Source organism: Eptatretus burgeri, chromosome 12 (genome assembly GCF_056783735.1).
Source record: "Eptatretus burgeri isolate ZD-2024b chromosome 12, Ebu_testis_v1, whole genome shotgun sequence".
Lineage (NCBI taxonomy): Eukaryota > Metazoa > Chordata > Myxini > Myxiniformes > Myxinidae > Eptatretus > Eptatretus burgeri.
Genome location: NC_140972.1, coordinates 25,009,233 through 25,034,505, shown reverse-complemented (window position 1 = coordinate 25,034,505; position 25,273 = coordinate 25,009,233). Strand labels below are relative to the sequence as shown.

Genomic DNA, 25,273 nt, shown 5'->3' with positions numbered 1-25,273 from the left:
TTGCTCAAGGTCATTTGCCGTCTGCTTGGAAATCTACAAACATCACTGCCCTGCATAAAAAAGGTGCAAAAACAGATCACTGCAACAACAGACCAATCAGCCTTCTCCCAATCATCAGCAAGGTTATGGAATCCATCATCGCTTCAGACATGAAATCCTTCCTCTTCTCCAATGGCTTGATTTCAGATCATCAATTTGGTTTCAGACCAGGTCACTCAACCCTGGATATGCTGCTTCTGCTCTCCCAACAATGGATGGAGGTCCTCAATGCCAGACAGGAAATCCGAGCCGTATCCCTGGACATATCACGTGCTTTTGACACAGTCTGGCACTCTGCCCTATTCACCAAACTCTCTTCCCATGGTATCCAAGGCCATCCCCACTCATGGCTCACAGACTTCCTCTCCTGTCGCAGTCAACGTGTGGCCCTAAATGGATTTCTTTCATCCCCTCTTCCTGTCCAGGCTGGAGTTCCTCAAGGTAGCGTTCTGGGCCCTGTTCTTTTCCTGATTTTCATCAATGATCTCTCTGACTCTCTGGAAAATCCTCTATATCTCTTTGCTGATGACTCCACCCTTTGACGTACCATCGGTCATCCCTCAGACCGGCAATCAGCAGCTTCTTCGCTCACTGCAGATCTGGATAAAATCACAAACTGGTCCAACACGTAGAACATGTCTTTCAATCCGGACAAATCTCACACTCTCACTATGTCTCTTGGAAAGGACCGTTTCGAAAACCCACCCATCCACTTTCTCAACAATCCTCTGGAAGAAGTCCTTTCTTTCAAGTTTCTGGGACTCGCTATCTCCCATGACCTTTCCTGGGAAAGCCACATTTCAAACCCCGCCTCCAAAGTCAGTCGCCGACTGGGAATCCTCCGTCGTGCAAAGTCCTTCCTTGGCCCTCCTGAGCTCCTGACCACTTACAAAGCTTTTGTCCGTAGCCTGATGGAGTACTGCTCTCCCCTCTGGGCTGGTGCTCCTGCCTCCCACCTTTCTCGGCTTCACGCTGTAGAAACCAGGGCATTTCGGATCATCGGCATCTCCCGCAATGAAGCTGAGTCTTTGGGCCTCTCACTCAATCACCGCAGGTTGGTCGGTGGTCTTTCTGTCTTCTACCGTCTCCTCTCCAGCCTTGCCCCCACTGCTCTCTCTGCGATTTGTCCCCACCAGATTTCCTCAGGGCGCTCAAGGTCAGCCAACAACCCCCTTCTGGTAAAACTACCAAAATCACAAATCACTGCTCACCTTCACTCTTTCATTCCTCTTTTTTCCTGCCTTTGGAATAAACTCCCTCACTCTATTCTTTCCCATTCTTCCCTCCAGGCTTTCAAAACAGCTGTTCACCACCACCTCTTATCATCCCCCATCCAAATCCTCGATCTTTTCTACCCCCGATAATCCACCCAAGCACACTTCCTTCAAATTCCCTGCTTTCCTTCCTGAAAGTCCCTGTAATGTCCATCTTCTATTCCCCATGTTCTCCGTCCCATCCCTCTCCCTTCCACAGATCTCCTAATGTGTCTGTTCCCCACTGTTTTGTCCCTCCCCTCTTGTCTCATGCCCCCTTGATGTGCGTTATGTGTTAGCTCTCACACGAGCCTCGACAAGGTATACAAAAAAAAGGTGCTGAGGCGCTGTGAGGCTGTCACCAGCGATCAGAGTTGCAAGGCTGCAAGGCCTTGTATACTTTACTGTATACTTTATGAATACTGTATACTTTATGAATGATTTATACTCTTCAAGGATAATCTATATAGCTCAATACATGTACTATTTTTTTTTTATGCCTCCGCTGACGAAGTCGGCAGCGGAATTATGTTTTTGGGTTGTCCGTCAGTACTTACGTCTATCCATCCATGCTAACTTTCTCTGTTTTCTCTGCAAATGCTTATCCGATTGACATGAAACTTTTATCGTAGGAGCGACTACGATCCACACCCATGTGGAATGTTTTTAATCATAATGATGATGTCATAGGTCATGTCTTGTGGCAGCCATTTTGGAAAAAAGGAAAAAATGGACCTCCATCTCTGAAACCGCTCCATGGAAAAAAATTGAAACTTGACACCGTCACCGCCACCTGTCCCCGCCGCACCGCCACCTGCCCCCGCCGCGCCATCACCGCTGCCTGCCCCCGCCACACCATCAACACCGCCTGCACCCACTGCACCTCCACCTCTGCCTGCACCCACTGCACCTCCACCACTGCCTGCACCCACTGCACATCCACCACTGCCTGCTGTGCTGCAGCTCCACCACTGCCTGCACCCGCTGCAGTTCCACCAATGCCTTCACCCGATGCAGCTCCAACACTGCCTGAACCCACTGCAGCTCCACCACTGCCTGCACCCGCTGTAGCTCCACCACTGTCTGCACACGTTGCAGCTCCACTACTGCCTGCACCCGGTACACCTGCACCACTGCCTACCCCCGCTGCACTGTCACTACCGCCTGCCCCGCTGCACCTACTCAACAGCCTGCCCCCAATGCACCATTACCATTGCCTGCTGCCGCTGCTGCACCATCACCACTGCCTGCCCCCGCTGCACTGTCACCACTGCCTGCACATATCGCATCTCCACCACTGCTTGCACCTGCTGCACATACACCACTGCCTGCACCCGCTGCACAATCACCACCGCCTGCCCCCACTGCACCGACACCACTGCCTGCCCCCACTGCACTGTCACCACCGCCTGCCCCCGCTGCACTGTCAGCACTGCCTGCCTCTGCTGAACTGTCACCACTGCACTGTCACCACTGTACCATCACCACCGTCTGCCATTGCTGCACCATCACAACCGCCTGCCTGCACTGCAAGTCACCTGCACTACCCCCTCTGCATCGTCACCACTGCCTGCACCCACTGTACCTCCACCACTACCTGCTCTCTCTGCACCGTCACCACTTCCATTATCCTCATCAACCTCACTGCACAACCGTAACCAACTGTTATCTGCAAATTTCTCACATTCTGCTACTTGCTGCAAATTATCTATCCGTTCCTTCAACCAAGTAATAACCATCCTCAAGTGAGCTATTTCCTCACACTTCCTGCAACAGTAAGAACCCTCTGCTTCCCCTATTATTGATGTGGCCCACATTGAGCAACTATCACATGTTATGAACTCCTCTTCCTTTGTCCTTAGATCTCTATTTATACCCATTTTCACCCCCACACTCTCAAGGCCCCAATTGACTTAACATTAACTTAACACAAGGCCTCCCCCTGCTTCGTTGAATAAACAAACACAAATACTCACTTAAACTGTTGTGAGACAAACTCCATGAACCACTTAGATAAATACCATCCAGACATGTCTGGAGACAAACCCTGCCTGGATATAACCACCGTCCAGGCACATATGGAGATAACCACCATCTCGACACAATGATCATCCGGATACGTCCAGAGAGAGGGAGAGAGGGAGAGAGGGAGAGAGGGAGAGAGGGAGAGAGGGAGAGAGGGAGAGAGGGAGAGAGGGAGAGAGGGAGAGAGGGAGAGAGGGGGGGAGGGGGAGAGGGGGAGAGAGAGAGAGAGAGAGAGAGAGAGAGAGAGAGAGAGAGAGAGAGAGAGAGAGAGAGAGAGAGAGAGAGAGAGAGAGAGAGAGAGAGAGAGAGAGGTGGGTGATAGGGGAGTTATCATGTTATGCTTTATGAACAAAACACACACACACACACACACACACACACACACACACACAATTGCTTGGCCGATATCGGCAATTTTTGGGGAATCGGCAGTTGGAGTCAGTGTGATGACCGACAATAGTCCGTACTCTGTACATCCCAAAACAAACCTTGAGTAGTTTTTACTGAAAAAAAAACCTTGCATTTATTTGTTGTATTTATGTTTCATGGATATCTTCACAACCATTCATCGTTATGAACAGCTGTGTGTGATGGGTGGAAAAAAAATTGACTCGGTAATTTAGAAAACACGTTAATATGGCAAACAGCTCAGAAATCGGGTGTTATTTCACAAGTCGCTCAGGAAGATGGAGCATGGACCACTCACTCAGGAAGAGGTAGCACGGAAAACTCACTCAGGATGGCGGAGCCGGACCACTCCCTCAGGATGACGGAGCATGGACCACTCGCTCAGGATGACGGAGCACGGACCACTCGCTCAGGATGAGGGAGCACGGGCCACTCACTCAGGAATGATGGAGTACTGACCACTCGCTCAGGATGATGGAGCCTGCACCAATCGCTCAGAATGATGGAGCATGCACCATTCGCTCAGGATGACGGAGCAGGACCACTCGTTCAGGATGAAGGATCACGCAAAAATCCTTCAGGACGATGGAGCATGGACCACTCACTCAGGATGATGGAGCATGCACCACTCGCTCAGGATGACGGAGCGTGCATCACTCGCTCAGGATGACGGAGTGCGGACCACTTACTCAAGATGACGGAACACAAACCATTTGCTCAGGATGATGGAGCACAAACCACTCGTTCAGGATGATGGAGTACGAACCACTCGCTCTGAATGACGTGGCTCGGCAAAAGCGTCCGCAGTGAGTGATCGATTCGCTCAGAATGAAGTAACGCGGTACCGCTATTGACAATGGTTGCTTGTCAAGTGGCTTAAGCACTGGAGCAAGCACTCCAATTTAATGGTTGACAAGGAACGGCTGTCCGGGCTGTGGCTGTGTACCATATAGGATCCCTTAAACTTTAAAGCCGGTCTTCACCGGAGCAGCAGTTAATGTAATAAAATGAATTTGTTCAACTAATGACTTTATCCACAAAAGAGTTGCTGCTTAATGAAGAACAACCCTGGAGACATTGCAAAGTTCAATCGCCTGTGAAATAAACATTGCAGATAATAATCCATGTTGCCTGCTCGACTCGACACACATCACGTGGTACAACGTTCGCGGTCCACGCAAACTTTATTACTTCATTTTAAAACATCTGTATTTCACCAGATTTGCTTCGATTCCCTGCAGAGCACCTCGCGAAACCTCCAAAAATATTGACACAGATCTGCCAGACGCTATACATAGGCAGTCCTTCTGGGGGACAGGGCGCGAGGTCTAGCAGTGAATGCATTAAATCATAAAGCTCAATGAAGATGGTTAATTTTGGCACGTTCCTAAATTTTTTGTTCACTCAATATAATTCTCCAAACAGAAGAAAAAGAGAAGTTTAATGCTTTGGAAATTTCACATTTTCTTATGTATGTATGGAAATGGAGGGAACATGGCCTTGCTTGCTTAAAGTAAATCGGTATATCGACTTAGTTATGAGACATTATTTCTTTAAACCATCAGATTTCACAACAGATTTTGACACTTATTTAGCCCAGCCGATATCAGATCCTCAAAACCGAAATAATATTTCAATTATATACTTTAATTGGTCTGTGAGGGTAGATCGTGGGAAATTGAATCATACAATGCATGAAATTGCTGCAGATTCCTAATTTGAAAACTATTGAACTTACAAAAGTTGATGTATACAGCAATTTGTAGCCATGATGAACAGGCATTCAACATGAGCGAGGAAAGTGAAAACAAAAACTTTATCATGAAGAAATCGTTATGGCTTGTTCCAAGTCAAAGTTCCACTCTTTGTTTCCTAAAAACACTAAAACGTCAAAGTTCCTGTTCCAAGCATGGTTGAAGCAGACCAAAAAACATGGTGGCTTCAGACTTGGAGATCCCAGAGAGGTTACCCAGGAGATGCCTCAAGACCCCAAAGAGTGAGGTTGCCTAGAATGTGCCTTATAAAGGATACAATTAAATAAGGCCGTTAATTATCTTTAAAGGGGTGTTTTAATTAAACCAAACACCCAATTTTCACTCTTGCACTTCCTTGGAGTTTTCTTTGTATGCATGCAAAGTTTCAGGCTGCTCGGTTTAATGGTTTTAGAGTTATGGAGGGGACACCCTGACAAACTCACACACACTCTGACATTTATTAGTGCAAGAAAATGTAAGTGTAATTTCATAAAAACATTTAAATTGATTATAAATGTATTTCACTTAAATTGTTTTATTTATATATTAGATAAATACATACATGCAAATAGTCACCATTTTATGTAAAAATAACATTATAAAATAAGGAATTTATGGTGGAGGAACCTATCCCTCCTGATACCTGCTGTGTTAAAACGGTCTCGTCATAATACGCAAAATTTGAGACACATGATTTTTTCCAGGAACGCATGTGCAGCGTAGAACAAGAGTTTGCTGTTTCAGGTTTCCAAGAAAATTCAAGGGACAAGCAGCTTAACGCCCCGTTCAAAGACTGGCGTGACACTCAATGTACCATCCTTTGGCAATTTCACCAGAACGGTAGTTGTCGTCTCGTTCATGCCCAGGAACAAACAACGCGCTCTATACCTAATGAGCCCACACTACAGATGATTGAGGAGAGTGAAGGAAAGACCGATTGCATTGCCATACAATGCAAATCTTAAGGTCTTGCCTGTTTCTCTCCAAAGCCATATCATATGGCAAATACGCGTGAAAGTGGGCTTGGGTGTGAGCCTGATTCGATTTGAGTGGCTACGGCTGGCATAGCAAATTACTGAGAGGGAAAACGACATGAAATATGCATTATTTTTGCATAATTCGAGGCATTTGGTGGCATATGTTTGAAGTCTAACAGCGAAATGTTAAAATAATGTCGGTACATTATATCATTGGCACACAGTGCTGAAAGTTCTTTCTCCACGTGAGAACTTAAGCCTCGTTCTCATTGTGGGCATGAGAATTTGAAATTGCGTGACGTCATTTCAGTACTTTGTCCGTGCAGTACGAGGACTGTTCAGAAATTCTTCGGACGAGTCGCTCACAGTGTTGTCCAAGAAACGTCAAGGTTTATATTTTTAAATATAAAGTACGTATGTATAATGAGTAAGAAAAAGATTTCCTAACTCTTGGCATGGACAACATTGTGATTGCCTCGTTCCGAAAGCCTGTTGTTGGCTTAACGGTGAAGGTTGCTCCTTAAAGATCTTAAGGTCCTGAGTTTGAGTGCCTGTCGAGCCATTGAAATAACACCAGGTGGGTTGATTCAGCCTGTCATCTTTCCGAGGATGGAAAAATTTGTACCAAATAAGTAAACAAACTGCAAAATCACCATGGTGTTGTGTAAATGACTTAACTAGACCATGTTTATCGAACAAACTCAACCCCATTTCCAGAGGATCTACGAGGTCTTAATCACTACAAACGCTGTCATTAAAGACATATATATATATATATATATATATATATATATATATATATATATGTACATATATATGTATATACTCGCCGGGAGGCGACGATGGATCGCGGGCATTATTGAACAATGCCACGATAGGTACAATTGAGTTCGTGGAAGCTTTTGAGGAAGACCTCCCGTAAAAACCTATCTCTTCCGTCAAAATTGACCAAATCAAATCGGATTTTTTATATGTTGTACTTGTGGTCATTACGCACAGCTTCTAGGAAATGAAATTGCAAGGAAAAAAATCGAGGAAAAAATAAAAATAAATAAAAAATTCAAATGGACGTGGTTCCGCCCACAAGGGGCGTGGGACGCCCCTCATACAAAAAGACACAACTTGACCATGATATCTAGCTTGTGTCCAAGTTTCATCAAGATCGCATCAAACGTCACGGAGCTATGCTCTGGAGAGAGTCACAAACAGACAGACACACAGACACAACGAAAATAGTGGTCACTGCTGGCGCCCGCGACCCAACATATATATATATATATATATATATATATATATATATATATATATATATATATATATATATAAATATATATATATATAAATATATATATATAAATATATATATGTATATATGTATATATATATATATATGTATATATATATATATATATATATATATATATATATATATATATATATATATGCTGGGTGTCTAATAAGTCCATGAAGTAAGAACCGAGCAAACGCACAAACAAGTATTATAATTTATAACAGTGACAGTTTCACCATGACGTCATACTGTAATTACAATGATTTCTTGTCGTACTCGTACGAGATCACATCGCCATCATTAGGAGCGGGGCAGCAGTCCGTAGATTAAACACATAGGCGACCGCCGCTCGTCCATCCCGACGCACGAGACCCACTCGGAGACGTCACGTCCGAGGTGGCTCGAGACCAGGCGATCGTGCGTGTGCGTGCCGCGTGCGGCGACAGCGGGAGAGGCACAGAAACCCTCATTCATCGCGCATCCGAATAACTGTCTACAAATGCATCACATCCAGTTTGTCACACGCGGACAGCTGACATATATAATTCAAGCCTTAACAGGAAACTCGTTCCTAAAGTGCCTGACACTAAGTATCACGCTGTGGCAAAGCCTATCAATATGATGGCGGCGGGAAGACGTCCTGGTGACGCTCGCATTATGCTGCAGACTACATTGATTAACACACCCAGAGCTCCATTTTACATGCATCAGACGAACATGCAGTGATTATATTTATTTATTTCGCTATTTTAAAGAGATAAGACGCTCCAGCGTTATAATGACGTGTGACTTTTTGACTTGACGTGTCCTGTGTACACACACAAACACAAACACACACAAACAAACACACACACACACACACACACACACACACACACACACACACACACACACACACACACACACACACAAAAACAGCACGCTTCTCACGACGCCGCCATTAATCACGTGCTTCGCGACTTTCTTTTCGTTAAAAATAAATAAATCTTTCCTTGTGTGATCGTATTCAACGTACGAAACCGACAACCGCTGACGACTCAACAAGCTGAATCATGGCATACGACCATCGGAACGGACAATGGAAGAATCATTTATTTTCGCCTCATCTATATATTACGTAAGCAGAATGATCCTGGGATGGCGCCTCGTACGAGTATCAAGACTTGGGGGAATCGCGCATTCTTCAGATTATATGTTCGTGAACTGTGAACATGATCATTGCCATTTAAAACTCGTGCAACGTCATCTGTAGTTTCAAAATCTCTCTTTGATATTTCAATGGAATCTTTTGAACATTTTTCTCATAATTTCTTATTCGTCCCAAGGTAACGGTCTCACCGGAAGGGACTATATAGGTTTGGGGTCCGTCCATCCAGTGGTTTGTCCGATTCCCCCCCCCCCCCGAAACTTGGTACGTGGATTTATTGTGATAAGTTACAGAACAAGTTCAATTTTCAGGCCGTTTCGTCAATTTTTCACCACTTATGCCCTTTCAAACTTCTAAAAAATAAGGCCAAATATTATATATATATATATATATATATATATATATATATATATATATATATATATATATGTATATATATATATATATATATATATATATATATATATATATATACACATTAGAGTAATTTGACTGCGCGCAGTCGACGGGTATGTCTCTGCTCTCCCACACAAACACTTGAGTATTGACATATTTGACCCTTGACCTTTATCATATCTGGCCCAAAATCTAATCAGTTAATTGCCCTGTCTAACTTTACCTTTGTACCAAGTTTGATGAAATTCTGTCCAATATTTCTTGAGTTAGGGCATAAACAGTAAAATTTCATAGTTTGACCCTGACCTTTGACCCTAGACCTTTATCACATCTGGCCCCAAATTTAATCACTTAATTTCGCTGTGTTACTTTACCTTTTTACCAAGTTTGATGAAATTCTACAATTTGCTTCTTGAGTTATCGTGTAAACGAAAATCCGGACGGACGGACGGACGAACGGACAACCCGGAAACATAATGCCTCCGCACCAAGGGTGACCTCTGGCTCACAGCTAGCAGAGACATGAATATCTCTGCCAATGAAAGTGAATCTCTCCGTGACCTCAACTTCCTCACCACAAACAGGTACAGACAAGATAGCATCTTCCGAGATGTCATTGAAATCCTGGATCTTAGTTTTAACCTCGGAAACCCGTAATCCCAGCGGCTCTGACTCCTCATTCAGCACCTCGAGGGACGTCAAAAGGATATCTTGAGTCTCCGCAAAGATGACTGGATCATCTGCGAAATCAAGGTCAGAGATCTAGACATTCCCTAATGATGCACTGCAGCTTGATCTCTCAGACATCCTCCCCAGAATCCAGTCCATACAAGTGCTGAAAAGTGTGGGGGCCAGTACACACCCCCTGATGTTCTCTAGTAACAAATGGAAATAAGTCGGAGATGGTATCACCACATCTCACAGCACTCTCAGTAGTGTGTGGTGTTTTATAGTTCTGTATAGTTCAGACATCAGATCAATTTTGGTGGCACCCCACGAAGACCAAGAATCCTCCAGAGGGCATCCCGATTCACTGAATTTAACGTTTTTCAGAGATCAACATAGGCTGCAAAGAGCCCCTGTCCAAACTCTCATCTGCATTCTGTGAGGATCCGAAGAGCAAGGATACGGTCATTTGTTGACCTCTTTAGTGTAAAGCCTGACTGCTCTGGTCGCTGATGCCCAAGCAGATGGTGGCGAACCAAATCAAGTATTATCTGGGCAAAGACCTTGCCCAGCACTGACAGCAGCATCACCTCTTGGTAGTTGTTGCAGTCCTGGCGATCACCCTAACATTTCTAGAGAGGGATAACAAGGCCCCTCTTCCAGTCCGTTGGAATAATGCCTGTGTTCTAGGCAGAGCACAGAACTGCATGCAACAACATGAGTACAGCATTTCCACCACTCTTGAGAAGTTCAACATGGATGCCACAGATCCCAGAAGCTTGACCCCATTTCAACCAGTTCACCGCAGCCTGTGTTTCCACAAACGAAAGTGGATCACAGGTGATTGTATGATCAGCAATAGGGATAGTAACACCCCTGACATCCAATTCAACAGCAGGTGGATCAGACTGGTACAGCCGCTCAAAGCCCAGCGGGACTTCACTTCGTACTCCTCTGTCAAGAGCCCACCACCCTCCGCTCTAACTGCAGTACACCGAGGGATGGGCTTGGAGGAACGCAAAGTGTGAATTCCCCTGTAAGCAGGATGAGAATCACTTGACCACAGGTGATGCTCTACCCCCTCATAGATTCCTTGCACACAGGCCTCCCTTTCCACCCTTAGTGCACGTACAGTTTTACGCCTCACCTCCCTGAACAGCTCAGCTCTGTCATTAAGCCTGGCCCTGTGACTCTGGTCAATGTGTGGTGTCCCTTGAGTGTCCCTTGAGATATCCAGTCTCCCTTGAGACAAAATTCTTCTTCGCCCTTTGGTGAGTTCCAAGGCATTCACTGGCAACATCAAGCATGGTGGGCTTGAAGACACTTCACAACTCTTCAGGATTCCCCAAAGCACCCAGACACCCCAAATGTCCACTCAGCCTGTTCGCAAACTCCTCAGCTACTCTCTCATCCTTGAGCTTGCCAACATCCAGCCGAGGCTGAAATGGTACCATTCACCCGGATTTAAGCTGCAACTTCAGAGTTGTCCAGCGATGAGCCTGTGGGTGCTGAAACAATGAACCAGCCACCCTAAGTCCATGACTTCTTGCAAAGTCAAGGAACTTGGTGCTATTCTGGTTCACAGTTCTATACCCATTGGGACCAACTCATGTCTCATATCCATCCCGATCAGTTCCAGTCGATGCATTGAAATTCCCCAAGACGAGAAGAATATCTCTCCTGGGGCACTGATCAACCACAGACTCAAGTGTGGCAGAAAATGCATCCTTCATGGTGAGATCACTCGCCTCAGTCGGAGCATATACAGACACCAGGGAAATGACACCCAAGGAGTGGTGAATCTTGAGTCTCCTAATATACTCGTTGACCGGTGTTACCTCAATTATCATTGGCATTACCTTCTTGGACACAGCTACAGCAACTTCTTGGGCAATGTAACCATCAGAGCGACCAGACAAATAGTCGGTGTAACCACCCGCCATGATCTCGCCACGAACAGGTCTCCGAACCTCAGAGAGTGCTGCAATACCTATGTTAAAATGCTTGAGCTCAGATGATAAAAGAGACAGGTGATCATCCTCTCTTAGGGATAGGACATTCCAGGCACCCACCCGAAGGGACCGTCTCAGGTTAACACGACGAGACTGTCATCCGGTGGACGACACCACAGCACTACTCTGACACACACTATCGCAATTCAACCCGGGAATGTTTCCCTGTGTTTCTCCTCCTGTCATCAAAGAGTGGGGGTCCTGAAGGCTTTGTTCCAACCCCGTCATCCGGCGAGCTGCCCTGTTAAGGGCAACTGCACAGGAGTTACTACCACAGAGTGGGTTTTCAATTTTCTTTGCATTTCTGTATGCTTGCGGAGTGAGTGGTTTTTCGGTGGCCGGAGTGCAAATCCTGTCTCAAACCTCATAATAAATGTAACCCAACTGCAGGAAGACGTCCACAGACACAGTTGGGCACTAGAAATGGCCAATCGTTGGCTCACAAGGAGCTCCTCCACCTCTTGACAGGTTTTGTTTTTAATTCTGCTTGGTGTTCAAAAGCCATACACCCTCCTCACCAGAAAACCTGGTGGGCGGAACCGTTTAGTCGCTGACAACCGGACCATGAAACAGGTTAGTACATGTTTACATGGTTCCTAGAGCAAGTCACACAGGGTACTCACTTTCGTAGGAAGTGTGAGTATGCGTGTTTTTTGTCAGGTCAAGCCAGATTAGATCTGTGACTTGCATAGATTGGGCAAAAGACTGGCAGATGTAATTTAACCTGAACAAGTGTAAAGTGTTGGGGATGGGAAAGAATAATGAAAATAGAGATTACATTATGTACGGGGTAATTTTGAAGCATGTCACACAGGAGAAGGAACTGGGGGTGGTAATAAATATGGAAGGTAAGCAGGCAGCAGAGTGCCAGGTAGCAAAAGGTAAAGCAAATGGGGGTTTTCGGTTGTATTCAGAGGGGGATCAATTAATTATAAATCAACATAACAACTCAGGAAGGACATAGACACTGTAGAGAGGGTTCAGCGCGGGGCTACTAGATTGATTCCGGGCCTAGCTAGACCCAGCGATGCGGAGCGGCTGAAGGAGACGGCACTTCATTCACTAGAATGGAGGCGGTTACGAGGAGATATGATGGAGATATTTAAGATAATGAAAGGTATAGATAAAATAAGTGAAGATGAATTATTCAACAGAGTAGACAGTGATAGGACCAGGGGCCATAGCCTGAGAGTAAAGAAGAGGAGGGTTAAGACGGTAGTAAGGCAGGAGACTTTTACTCAGAGAGTAGTTAATGTGTGCAATTGTCCTCCCTGGAAAGGTAGTGGCAATAGTAAAAGTAGATAAGTTTAAATTGGAATTAGATAGGTACCTGGAAGTTATGGAGACAGAGGGGTATAGAGATGTTGTCAGGACTTTTTGGAAGCTTGACTATTGATGGATAATTGTGTGCATGTGTACGGAGTGCTGTTGGTGGGGGTCTCGTCAAGGGGTGTTGTGTGGTTGACGTTGTGTGTTTTTTACCCAAGCCCATGCCTCTCCTGGGAAAAAAAAAACACAAAAAAACACTGAAAAAAAAAATTTGGCATTTTCTTATTTTGATCTGGTGTTGATAAGTTAGTGTGGTGTTGATGTGGTGCCGGCATGATGGTCTGAATTGGCCTCCACCTACCTATGTCTAATTTCCTTGTGCTCCTTATTGCTGACGTTGGGATAACGTTTACAAAAAGACATCATTTTACTGATATGTAACTCACGTTGTAACAACGTTGGCAAAAAAGACCACTTTACCGACCTCTTGCTGACGTTGGAATAACACTACTATTAGCAAAATGACATGGCTTATACCCCATACTGCCAACGTCAGTGTGACGTCGGAAATCTGCTTGCGATCATTCTGACTTTTGCCAACTTTGGGCCTACGTCAGTATGTTTGCTGGGTCTCTGAATCACAAGCCGACCCTCCGCCAATTGTTCTCTGAATCCATCAGATATCCAACCGTAATCTAAAGGCACATCAGCTCTTGTCTGCGTGGAGCTGAACGTCCAGCCGTACGTAATCTGGAGGCACATCATGGAGTGGCGGGTTGATCCGCACTCACGTGTAGATCCAGGTCTACCTGTTCCCGTTTGTCTTAGTCTACAACACCTTATTTCGCTCTCCTTATGATCAAATTCCCCTCTCTTGCTTTCAAATAGAGGCCCAAAATGAAGTCGGAACTCTCCATGTCAATGTGTGCTCATTCCAAAACGTATCGCCCAATTAATGAAGCTCAGATGTTTGAACGTGACACTCGTAGGTTCCTGGGATAAACAATGGTACCGAGACCAATGACAGGCATTGTGGAACGACCGGCAGATTAAATAAATGAGGTTTTTGAAACAGTCTGTTGGGAAACCAACTCGCAAAACAAAAATGGATCAATCGGTAGAGGCCCTGTAACATGAGGGGGTTATCACAGCCCTCCCTCTTCCACTTGACCTACGTAACTGCTGCGCATGGTGCAAGCGTGCCACCGGCAGGCCACGGTTCATTTGAACAGTCTCTCGATGGTTAGACCTTGAGCAGAGACCTTGGAGAACTAGGCGGAGCTCGTTAGGGGAGCGCAGAAATGGAGGTGCTTGCGCATCCGCTTCCTACTTGAATTGTGCCGTGGCTGCACGTCGGTGTGTTAAGGACTCTGCGAGAGGGCAAGACTGAAAAGGCGATGGGACGAAAAGCTTTTCTGCCATTCCATTCTCCTCTCTTACGAAACATCCCTCCCTCCCTTTTCTGCTTCATTAAATTTCTCCCCTCCACCTTGTCTTCATTCGTTCTCAACGAGCGAATTATGTTCTCATTGTGGACCTGATATCGTCAGGAGTCGAGTGAGAAACTTGAAAGGAAATCTCAATGGTTACTAATTTCTACTTACAAAACGTATCTGCAAGCTGAGACTGATAGGTAGGTTTCTGCACCTGTAAGCTGGAGAGGATGACTTGCCCTGGACTGCTTTAACTTATACGTGAGGTGAACAGGTCTGATGAATGAGAATCCAAGCATCACTATAAATGAAGTCATTAAATGAAGTCCACCACTCGTTTAGCATCAGTTTCATCGGAATACAAGGTCTTTGTCATGATCGCTTATTTATCACTTTGTGAAAATCAAACCGGCACGGCAGAGGAAGAATAAAAGATAAACCTATTCTACGATGGTGTGCTGAAAAATAACCTTCAACTATAAAGCATCTCAAAATGTAAAATGCAAAAAAAAGGGTTAAAGAAAAACAAACAAACTAGAAGGACACAGGTAGAGCGCGCAACTCCGCCCCATAATGCCTGATCCACGAGAACATATCGGGCCCATTACATTTCTAAGATATCATGCCATACAGTACTAGATCGTTTTTGGCCCTATCTCTTTAATGAAGGTGAAGAATCACTTTAGAAATTAAATAATTCTCATATCCAGATCCAGATTTTCACCAAAATCGAATCAATTTGTCATGGTTACACACCCAACCTGTCCACCAAAGTTCATCCAAATCCGTCCACAACTTTTTGAGATATCATGCTATATATGAATTTGTCCCTATCTCTCTCAATGGTGAAGAATCACGAAAAAAATTCTCGGATCCAGATTCGGAACTTCACCAAAATATAATCAATTCTTACCTGTCATACACCCAACCTGTTCACCAAGTTTCGGCCAAATCCGTCCACAACTTTTTGAGATATCCTGCACACAAACAAACAAACAGACAAACAAACAAATAGAGAGGGGTGAAAATATAACCTCCTTCACCTTCGGTGGCAGAGGTAATAATAATAATATCTGGAGGCGCTATGCTTTATCACTGCGAGCAGTTGTGCCGGTTACTATGAAGCCCCGCTTCGATACAACCCCACTTTGATCGGACACCTGACCCACAATGTCCTCTTTATGAAGACAAAACATTAATTTTTTTCCATTTATCCAATATAGCCATCAAACCACGTGACCTATCAATAATTATTCATCATCACTTGCTTCCTCCCACCCCACCCCTTCCCCCTCCCACCACTGTCCCTCCAGACACCCACCCATCCCTTCCCCTGTTAGTTAACGAGTGGAATTGGTTGGGTTTAGTTTCAAGTTTCTTGTGGAGAGCTCACCAAGTGGCTTAAGCACTCAAGCAAGCACTCCATTCAAAACCGTTTATAAGGAACGGCTGGCTTGGCAAGCGCTAGCTAGCTAGCTACTTGGGACCTGAACACACTCCTGGACATTTCGACAGTATACAGTGCATACAAAACGCCGACAAAATAACAGCTTTTTTAATTGAAGATGTCAAATATTAATCAGGATGATATTTGTTGCAATGAAAACGTACCTTGTTCAGTTTCAATGCGTTGATTTAGTTTTTTAATTGCACATAAACTCTGACGTGATGTTGAGTGTACAAAAGTGAACATGTATCTATATATTACTAAAACTCTCATCTTGTATATATGTATGTTTGTATGTATGTATGTATGTTCCCGAAATACAGCCAAAATGGTACACAATAGCACAAAAATGTTAGGGCCACCGTACTCACCATTCGCCTGCGGTGTGCAGTATCAAGTTTTCTTCAAATCAGGCAACGAAAAAAATTATTTAAAAATCAATTCCCGATTCAGTCAAGTGCTCTTCGGGAGAATTTGATCAATGCAAACAACCTCAGCGGTATAGTTCGCTGGAGCTATCTTTTTTTCTCTCTTGAAATTATTTTTTTTATCAACCGCTGTCACAACGGGAACCCAACGGGTTCACGGGTCGTCTGGTATTCTATAAATATCTCAACGGCAATTTCCCGGTGGCCTTTCGACTAATTAATTACGGATGCAGGTATACCACGACGAATCCGATGTTAATGTTTACTCACTTCACATTAAATACGTGTATTACATATCCATTAGTTTGTTTTTAAGCTTTTAAAAGTCTGGCAAAAACGAAAAGTATTTTTCATGAAAGACCATGATTTTCTTTCCTCTGCATAATATGAAAATTAACGTACCTTCATTAGGCGGTGTATATGAGACCGCTGCCACGATCGCTCGAAACAAAACATGCATTACCTCGTTTGAGGTGTTATTACAATTTAGGTTTCTTTCCTCAAAACAGCTTTATTTTATAACTAAAAATTACAAGTCATCGCTTCAATGAAGGGAACACTGAGAGGGGATGAAAAAAGGGGTGGGAGACAGAGAGAGGTGGGGGTAGAGTGAGGAGATAGAGGGGGAAAAAAAGAGGAGGGAGGGAGAATGAGGAAGTGGGGGGGTGGAGGAAATGCAGCGAGAGGTGAGAGTAAGGGAAGATAGACGTGTGGTGAAGCATCAGTTGCGATTCATCCTGTCTCCTCAAAATGATTCTGCGTGGAGTAAAAATTATGTCTGAAATCCATTTTCTAGCGGTCCTACTATAAATACCACCCAGAGACAAACACCACCTGGACGTGTCCGGAACTAGACTGTCAGGAGACAAACACCGCTCGGATGCGTCCGGAGATGAACACCACCCAGACGCATCCAGAGACAAACACTGCCTTGGCACGTCCAGGCATAAACACCACCCGAATGCGTTCGGTGACAAACTCCCGTCCAGACATAAACACCACCCAGACACGTTCGGTGACAAACTCCCATCCAGACATAAACACCTCCCGGACACGTTCAGAGACAAACTACTGTCAAGACAGAAACACCTCCCGGACACGTTCGGTGACAAACTCCCATCCAGACATAAACACCTCCTGGACACATTCAGAGACAAACTCCTGTCAAGACAGAAACACCTCCCGGACACGTTCGGTGACAAACTCCCGTCCAGACATAAACACCACCCGGATGCGTTCGGTGACAAACTCCCATCCAGACATAAACACAGCCCAGACACGTTCGGTGACAAACTCCCGTCCAGACATAAACACCGCACAGACACGTTCGGTGACTAACTCCCGTCCAGACATAAACACCTCCCGGACACGTTCAGAGACAAACTCCTGTCAAGACAGAAACACCGCCCAGACACGATCGGTGACAAACTCCCGTCCAGACATAAACACCACCCAGACACGTTCAGAGACAAACTCCCGTCTAGACATAAACACCTCCCAGACACGTTCAGAGACAAACTCCCGTCCAGATATAAACACCTCCCGGACACGTTCGGTGACAAACTCCCGTCCAGACATAAACACCGCCCAGACACGTTCAGAGACAAACTCCCGTCCAGACATAAACACGTCCCGGACATGTTCAGAGACAAACTCCCGTCCAGACATAAACACCGCCCAGACAAGTTCAGTGACAAACTCCCGTCCAGACATAAACACCTCCCGGACACGTTCAGAGACAAATACTGCCCGCACGCGTCCGGAGCCAAGCTGTCCGGAGACAAAAACCGCCCGGAGATAAACACTGCCCGGAGATAAACACTGCCTGGACGCATCCAGAACTAAGCTGTCCAGAGACAAACACCGCAAGGAGACACATCCAGAGATAAATACCATCCAGACACGTGTGGAGACAAACCCTGCCTGGATATAACCACCGTCCAGACATAATGACCATCCGTCGTCCGTCCAGAGACAGACAGACAGGCAGATATATATATATATATATATATATATATATATATATATATATATATATATATATATATATATATATATATATATATATATATATATATATATATATATATATATATATTGTTGCGAATTCGCGCCCGTCGGCATGCGGACGGCCACGTGACTCGAATCGCGGCACGTTGCCCACCGGACGGACAATTCAGTTGTGACCCTCTCGGACCAACGCCGGGAGCTAGTCACGGGTGGGGGTTTAACCTCACCACGATCGTGCCAATTGCCCACCCGCGCAGGATAGGGCCGCTCGCCAAATTCGATCTACCTAAGTACCTGCGCGAATGGTCAACCGGGCGATCGCACCTCGCCGCAGGTTGACTCCGGACACGGGCCGCTTAAGCGATCCGTTCCGTGCTATCGGGATAACCGAGCGGTGTTATCGCCGACCTGGACGGTTCAGATTAATTACCGGGCGTATTAAGCCCACTACGAACCCTTTACGTGAAGCAGGATGGAGGGTCAATAAAGAAAAGACGAAGTGAAACGGGAAAACAGTTCACACAATGCACATTTATTACGCGACAAACGGAAAGCACACATATACAGCCAAACAGTCAAAATGCACATATAGCAGTTAAAACAAAAGAAACAATGACGCAGAGTTACTACCGAATACGCGTACACACGGCAACACTTATACAGTTCTACTTTACAGACAGCGCCAACACACATTTACTCAAAAGCAAAGGAAAGAAGCCACCCTCATAGACAAGGGGGCAGATAGGCCTGTAGGCCAATATGTGCGCGTGACCTGAAGGAGCGGCCAGGCCCGCGAGACCGGGGGGGGGGGGGTCCTACCCGCGTCCTCGTGACGCGTTGGCGGACGAGCGGCAGATGTGGCCGCATGGCTGTGCCCCGACTCCGTGCTCCTTGGCAGGTTTCGTTGGCACGAGGTTTGGAGTGGGATGGAAACGGGGCCCCGTTGTTGCACTATCTCAGCGCGGGGGAAAGGGGGAATTGTTGATGCCCTGGGGGAGGGAGAATGGCTGGCTGGCTTGGGTCCTGCGACGAGCGATCTCACACCGCGACCTCGTCGCCGACCACCGTCCTTCGCGCCTCGGACCCGAGCTCCTTTGCCTCTTCCCGCAACTCTCCTCAGCCGACTGCAGAACCCAACTCACTGCCACACCGATGACTTCGCCACCCGACTCCACTCTCTGCCACACCGATGACTCGACTCACTCTGCCCTGCCGACACACACTGCTACTGCCACACTCTCTGCCTGCCGACACACACTGCTACTGCCACACTCTGCTACTGCCACACTCTGCCACGATTCGCCTTGCGCTCGCCATTTTATAGGCCGGCAGGAGAAAACAATATGCAAATATCCGGATCAGGATGACCTCAGGGGCGGAGCCACGCTCGCCCATTGGACGGAGGAAAAGTGGGCGTGACCCTCCCCTGATCCTATAATTTGCATCTATCGATTTCACACAGACGCGCCTGGAGGCGGGGCCAAGCCGCCTCGCGCTTGCTAATTGGACGGATCAGAAGTGGGCGTATAGCGTTCTTGATCCGAATTCTCCCTCGGAAAAGCCGCTATTTGCCTCGCGGCTCGGTGCGTATCGCTAAACGAGCCCAAGACAGCCAGATGCTCAGTGTTCACAGGTGGTGCGGGAATGGCCGTAGAAGGAGAGAGGTGAGGGTGGTGGAGGGTTTATCGATGGTGGTTTGATGGTTATGGTGCCGTTTGGGAATGACGGTGATGCGATGTTTGCGGGATCGAGTTGTGAAGGTAAAGGTCGTGGCTGTTGGCGTTGTTGTTGTCTGAGGGTTGGAGCGTGGTTGTAGTTGGTGACGATGGCTGGCGTGGTGGTTAAGGTGGTTGTTGTGTGATGGCGGTTGAGACGTGGTTGGTTCAAAATAAAGATAGAACAGAAAAACGGCTATCTCAAAGCGTCGCAGCCCGAATGAATCACATAAATTCCCTCTAGACAACGGATATGGGGCTAACTACACATGTACTTAGCGATATCTCACCTACGGGCCCTTCATGGTGTAATGCGAATTTCCACAGCCGTAACAATATATACATATATATATATATATATATATATATATATATATATATATATATATATATATATATTTTGGGGTGTGGGGAAGGAGAGTTATCAGAGAGAATATGTTATGCTTTGTGAACAGCAACACACACACACACACACACACACACACACACACACACACACACACACACACACACACACACACACACACACGAGAGAGGAGAGAAGATGCGTGAGGCAAACGATCCCTAGCCTAGTCGTGCATAGGTCTGTAAGTGTAGCGTGTACCTCTGTGGAACGCTTCGCTTGAGTATTCCCACCACAAGAGTTGCTCATTACCTCCAGCTCAGTCACTTTTCTGGGGCTCGTGGCAACATGCGCTCCGCACTGGTCCTCCGGAAGAAGAACATCTGTTGCACACCAACCAGGAGTGAAGAGTCAGCGACGGACAGGAAATGAGGAGCATTGAAGAGGGCGAAGCAGAGAGGTGAAGAAGAGGGGCGAAGAAGAGAGGCAAAGAAGAGGGGCGAAGAAGAGGGGCAAAGAAGAGGGGCGAAGAAGAGGGCCAGCGGCTCCACGATCCGCCTTTTATAAGCCCTGGGCAAAGGGTGAGGTGACGACCTGAAGCGACAAGCTGTGACCCGAATCCTGCTTCTCTATTGGGCCACAGTAGCCCGAGCCACACACTGCCAGGATCCTGGGGCCGGAAGCGATTTCATTCACACATCCGGCGTGACACGGCAAAGAGCTCCGGACAGAACTCCCGGGTTGCCATGTTCTGGAGATTGGTCAAGGGTCATATAAATCCCGCGTACCCACCTGGGACACCCCTGGCAAGATGCGGTTGGTGCTACTAACGTCCGTTACTCGTCCCCACATCACGCGATCTGAGTACCCTGAGCCGTACAGCACGCCTCAGTTTAGTGGAGAATTGTATCGATACAGAGGCATGAGGAGGTGCGGAAATATTTTTCCCATGTGCAGGAGGTGTTGGCGGTCGAGGTGGTGAGTTTTTCGCGAGCGAGGGTTGAGCAAGGTGAAATGCTGTTGGAAATTGGCGTACAGATTTGAATGAAATAATGGCGTGCCATGCATGTGCTGTACAGTGTTTGTTGTGATTATTTTGGTTCCAAGCCACAGGAGGCACCATGTTGCGAAGAGTCAATCACATTTTGCATGGCGTGTGTGCTTGCTTGATTTGTACCATGGCTAAAAGGAAAGTGTTGGAATCAAAATCAGAATAGAAGATAGAGAAATAATTAGACATAGCTGTAAGACCCACGCAACGCACTTCGTCCCGTTAACCCACTAGACATGAGGGGAAGGTCTGACTGCGTGAAGACTAACGAAATAACTGTCTGGGGATCACTGTATGTTGGGTGCCATTGCTTTAGAGGCATGTGGTTTTACAGAACTGCAACAATATAACTGTCAATTTTACTCATTCATTTTTAGGCATTTACTAATGTTTATTCACAAATACTACAACATCGAGCTTTTAACTGACACCAGGCCTTACGCTCACTCGCCCCTTCTCATCACTTGCTTTCCAAGGACATAAAAATCCATAGCACAGCACTCATTGGTCAACAAAGATCATGTGTAATCATGTTGAGCACAGGAATGGTAAACAACCTAAATTTGCATCAAATGGTTTTTACAGTAAATCCTCGCTTCGCTTCGTCCTGGTTAACATAGTTTCGTTTTTGATGTTTCGCAGGTTTTGTTTTGTTTTGTTTCGCAGGTTTTGATGAAGTGGAAGAAGCAGACATGACACAACTTCTGCAATTACACAGAGAAGAGCTAAACAATGAAGATCTGAAGCAACTAGAGACGATGATATTCAATTGTTTGTTTAAAATTATTTAAAACTTTTACTCTATAGGTAAATAAACTTTTGTCTGACGATAAAAAAAATTTCGCTGGAACCAAACCACCCCCCGCTATTTACATTAATTATTGTGGGGAAATTGGATTAGCTTAAAGTCACACTTTACAAGAATGTAACTACAATGTGAAGGGAGGACTGACTGTATTGCAAAAATAAAGAATGGTTGTTATGATTGTTTCACATCAGCAAAACAGGCCCCAATATATGAAAGGATGTACATTTCTGAAAAACTATTTGCCAAGAGTCACGACAAACTGATGGATTTTAATACCTCACTGATTCACTATCTCAAAAAGCGGTTGTGTTGAACCACAAAACTTCAACAAGGTTTATAAATGATTATTACGGTACTTGAGTGATTTATGAGCATGATGCGACCTGCATGGTACTCTCATCCCCAGCCACCAAGGGACGTGGCTTCATGACCATCCCTCAAACAAAATCCACTCCAAACACTATTTTACCACCAATCGATGGATTGATCCCACACCCTTTCCAGGAGGACAAGGAGTGCCATACAGTTGTAGCTTTCTGGGTAAGGAAATTTAGTGGGTAGTTTGTGATTGCCTGGGTAAGGAAATGTAATTAGTAGTTTGTGATTGCTTGGGTAAGGAAATTTAGGCAGTTGTTTGCGATTGCCTTCCCAACAGAAGTTTGGGCAGGAATTTTCAACTTGACCAGGGTGCTGGCATACTCACTGATTCTTTGCTTGACATCATTTTGGGCCTCAACACTCAGCTACAACCTCTCCTGAATAGAATGTATGTCATCGTTGGCCACGAAAGCCAGCCAGATTTGTGCATCCTTCATCTTGCCAAGTCTTTCCTTGGTAAATATCAACTTATCACAAACTACAAAGCCTTTGTCCATAGCTCAATGGAGTAGTTTTCTCCCCGATGGGCTTGTGTCCACAATTAATCTCTGTCTCTCCTGGATGCTGCGGAGTGCACAGCTCTCAACATCATTGGCATCTTTGACAAAGAAGCTGAAGCACAAGCCCTGTTTCTCTCTTATTGCAGACAGGTGTGTAGCCCCTCTGTTTATTTCTATCGCTTCTGCTCAGGTTTTTCTCTCTCTCTGCTCTTTCATCCCTTCATCCTTCTCTAGTCCCTCCAAGTCCCACATATTGTTCCAGCAACCCCATCCTTGTGAAACTCCCATAATCCAGGCTGGCTTCTCACCTTAACTCCTTTGTTCCTCTCTTCTACCACATGTGAAACTTCACTCCACAATCTGTTCAACCACACTCTTCCCTAAATGAGTTTAAGGCAGCAGGGCACCACCACATCAGGTCATCCTCCATGCTTTCCCATTTAACCCTCCCTCACCTCTCTCCATCTATATTCAAGTTTCTACATGTCTTTCCTTCTTCTCTCTTCTCGCATTCTCTTGTTGAATCCATATTTTGTCCCACTGCCTCCACTGTACCTTCGGTGCATTACCTTCTACCTTCGGTTTCTTTGCACTTCCTTGAGCCCAGACGTTGGGAACAAACCAAAAATATAAAAAGACCTGGGGATCTATAAAATCGCCAGCTAATGTTAGCAGATGCGTTACCAACCTTAACCTGAACTTGTACCTGATAGATGGTGCCCCCATTGATACAATTCCTCATTGAGTTAGGCCAGTTTCTCAGCAAAAAAAAATCCCCTTCTCTTTGTGAAGGCCACCATGATTTATATCACATCCGTCAACGAATGCTAGCAGAAGGAGCCCAGTTTAAGGTTCATCTGAAGGACAACCCACACATTGATGTGCTGCCCCACGTGGGTAAGAGTTTATGGCTGTGTCGAAATTCAAACCCAGGCTACACAGCTCAGAGGTGAGTGCACATACCCCTCGGTTATCCGGACAGCTTATATCATCCCATCATAATTTCTCATTACTCCTGCACATCTATCCTAACCAGTACAAACCATGCAAGGCCTCATGGGTAGTTTATTGGTTGCAGGCAAGTACTGCCATATTGGTTAACCAAGCAAGCAAGGCCCATGTGGTTGGCTCATTTGCTATAACATTGTTGTGCACATTTGGTGACGAAAATAATTTTGTCTAACTTTAAAGAACATTGTTGTCATAAATGGTTATTTTTCTTACTCTGTCTGGAAAATTATCACCAAAAATGTTCTTCAGCCGATCGAGTCAAATTTGTGTTTACATGTGTGTGAAAACTGCACTCGCAACTGACATACAATATATTTTGCGAGCCGTGGCGGCTTTAGGGCCATGCAATCGCATGGGACCCCATGGGCTCATGGGGCCCAAACCCAACAAGGGCCCCCATGCAACCGATCGTGGTACACAATCTTTCGAGATGGGGCCTCCAAGCGTGGTGGTAGTGGTGGGTCTCACTCTACTGACAAAACACATCAACTTGTTTGTGGTGTTCAACACAACACAAAAGGAATGCTCCAAATCAATAACAACTAATAATTGCAATAATAACTATGTATAATGCACACAAATGCAACAAGAATGACAATAAAATGTAGAGAACGCCTAATGTTAATACAAATCAATATTGTTGAGCAAATCTACACTACGACTCATTATACGATCAACAAAACAACCCTTCAATAGCAAATGGACGAACCCACATGCACCACAGTGGAACGTTGCGGTGTTTTTTGTTTTGTCTTTTTTAATCAGAAGTGTGTGGGAGCAGCTAGAATTGAAACAAAATCACTCCAACAGTGCTGAAAAGCGAAAGATATCTCAACAGAAGGCGAAATTGATTGAAAAATCATCCAAAATTAACTTCATTCTCATTACACAACAAGTGGAAGTGAAATTGTG

The 25,273-nt window shown here is 45.5% G+C and overlaps 1 long non-coding RNA gene across 6 annotated transcripts in view; it reads right to left on the bottom strand.

Annotated features, from left to right (window-relative positions):
- The window catches only part of LOC147015273 (uncharacterized), a 270,271-nt gene that overhangs the window by 178,423 nt on the left and 66,575 nt on the right, over positions 1–25,273 (bottom strand). For 5 of the 6 annotated variants that reach the window (XR_015050264.1, XR_015050261.1, XR_015050266.1 and 2 more), the window contains exon 4: positions 15,584–15,647. The exons of the other annotated variant lie outside the window; for it this stretch is intronic. This is a non-coding gene — a long non-coding RNA (uncharacterized LOC147015273). The remainder of the gene's footprint in view (positions 1–15,583; positions 15,648–25,273) is intronic. 6 annotated transcript variants of the gene reach the window in all.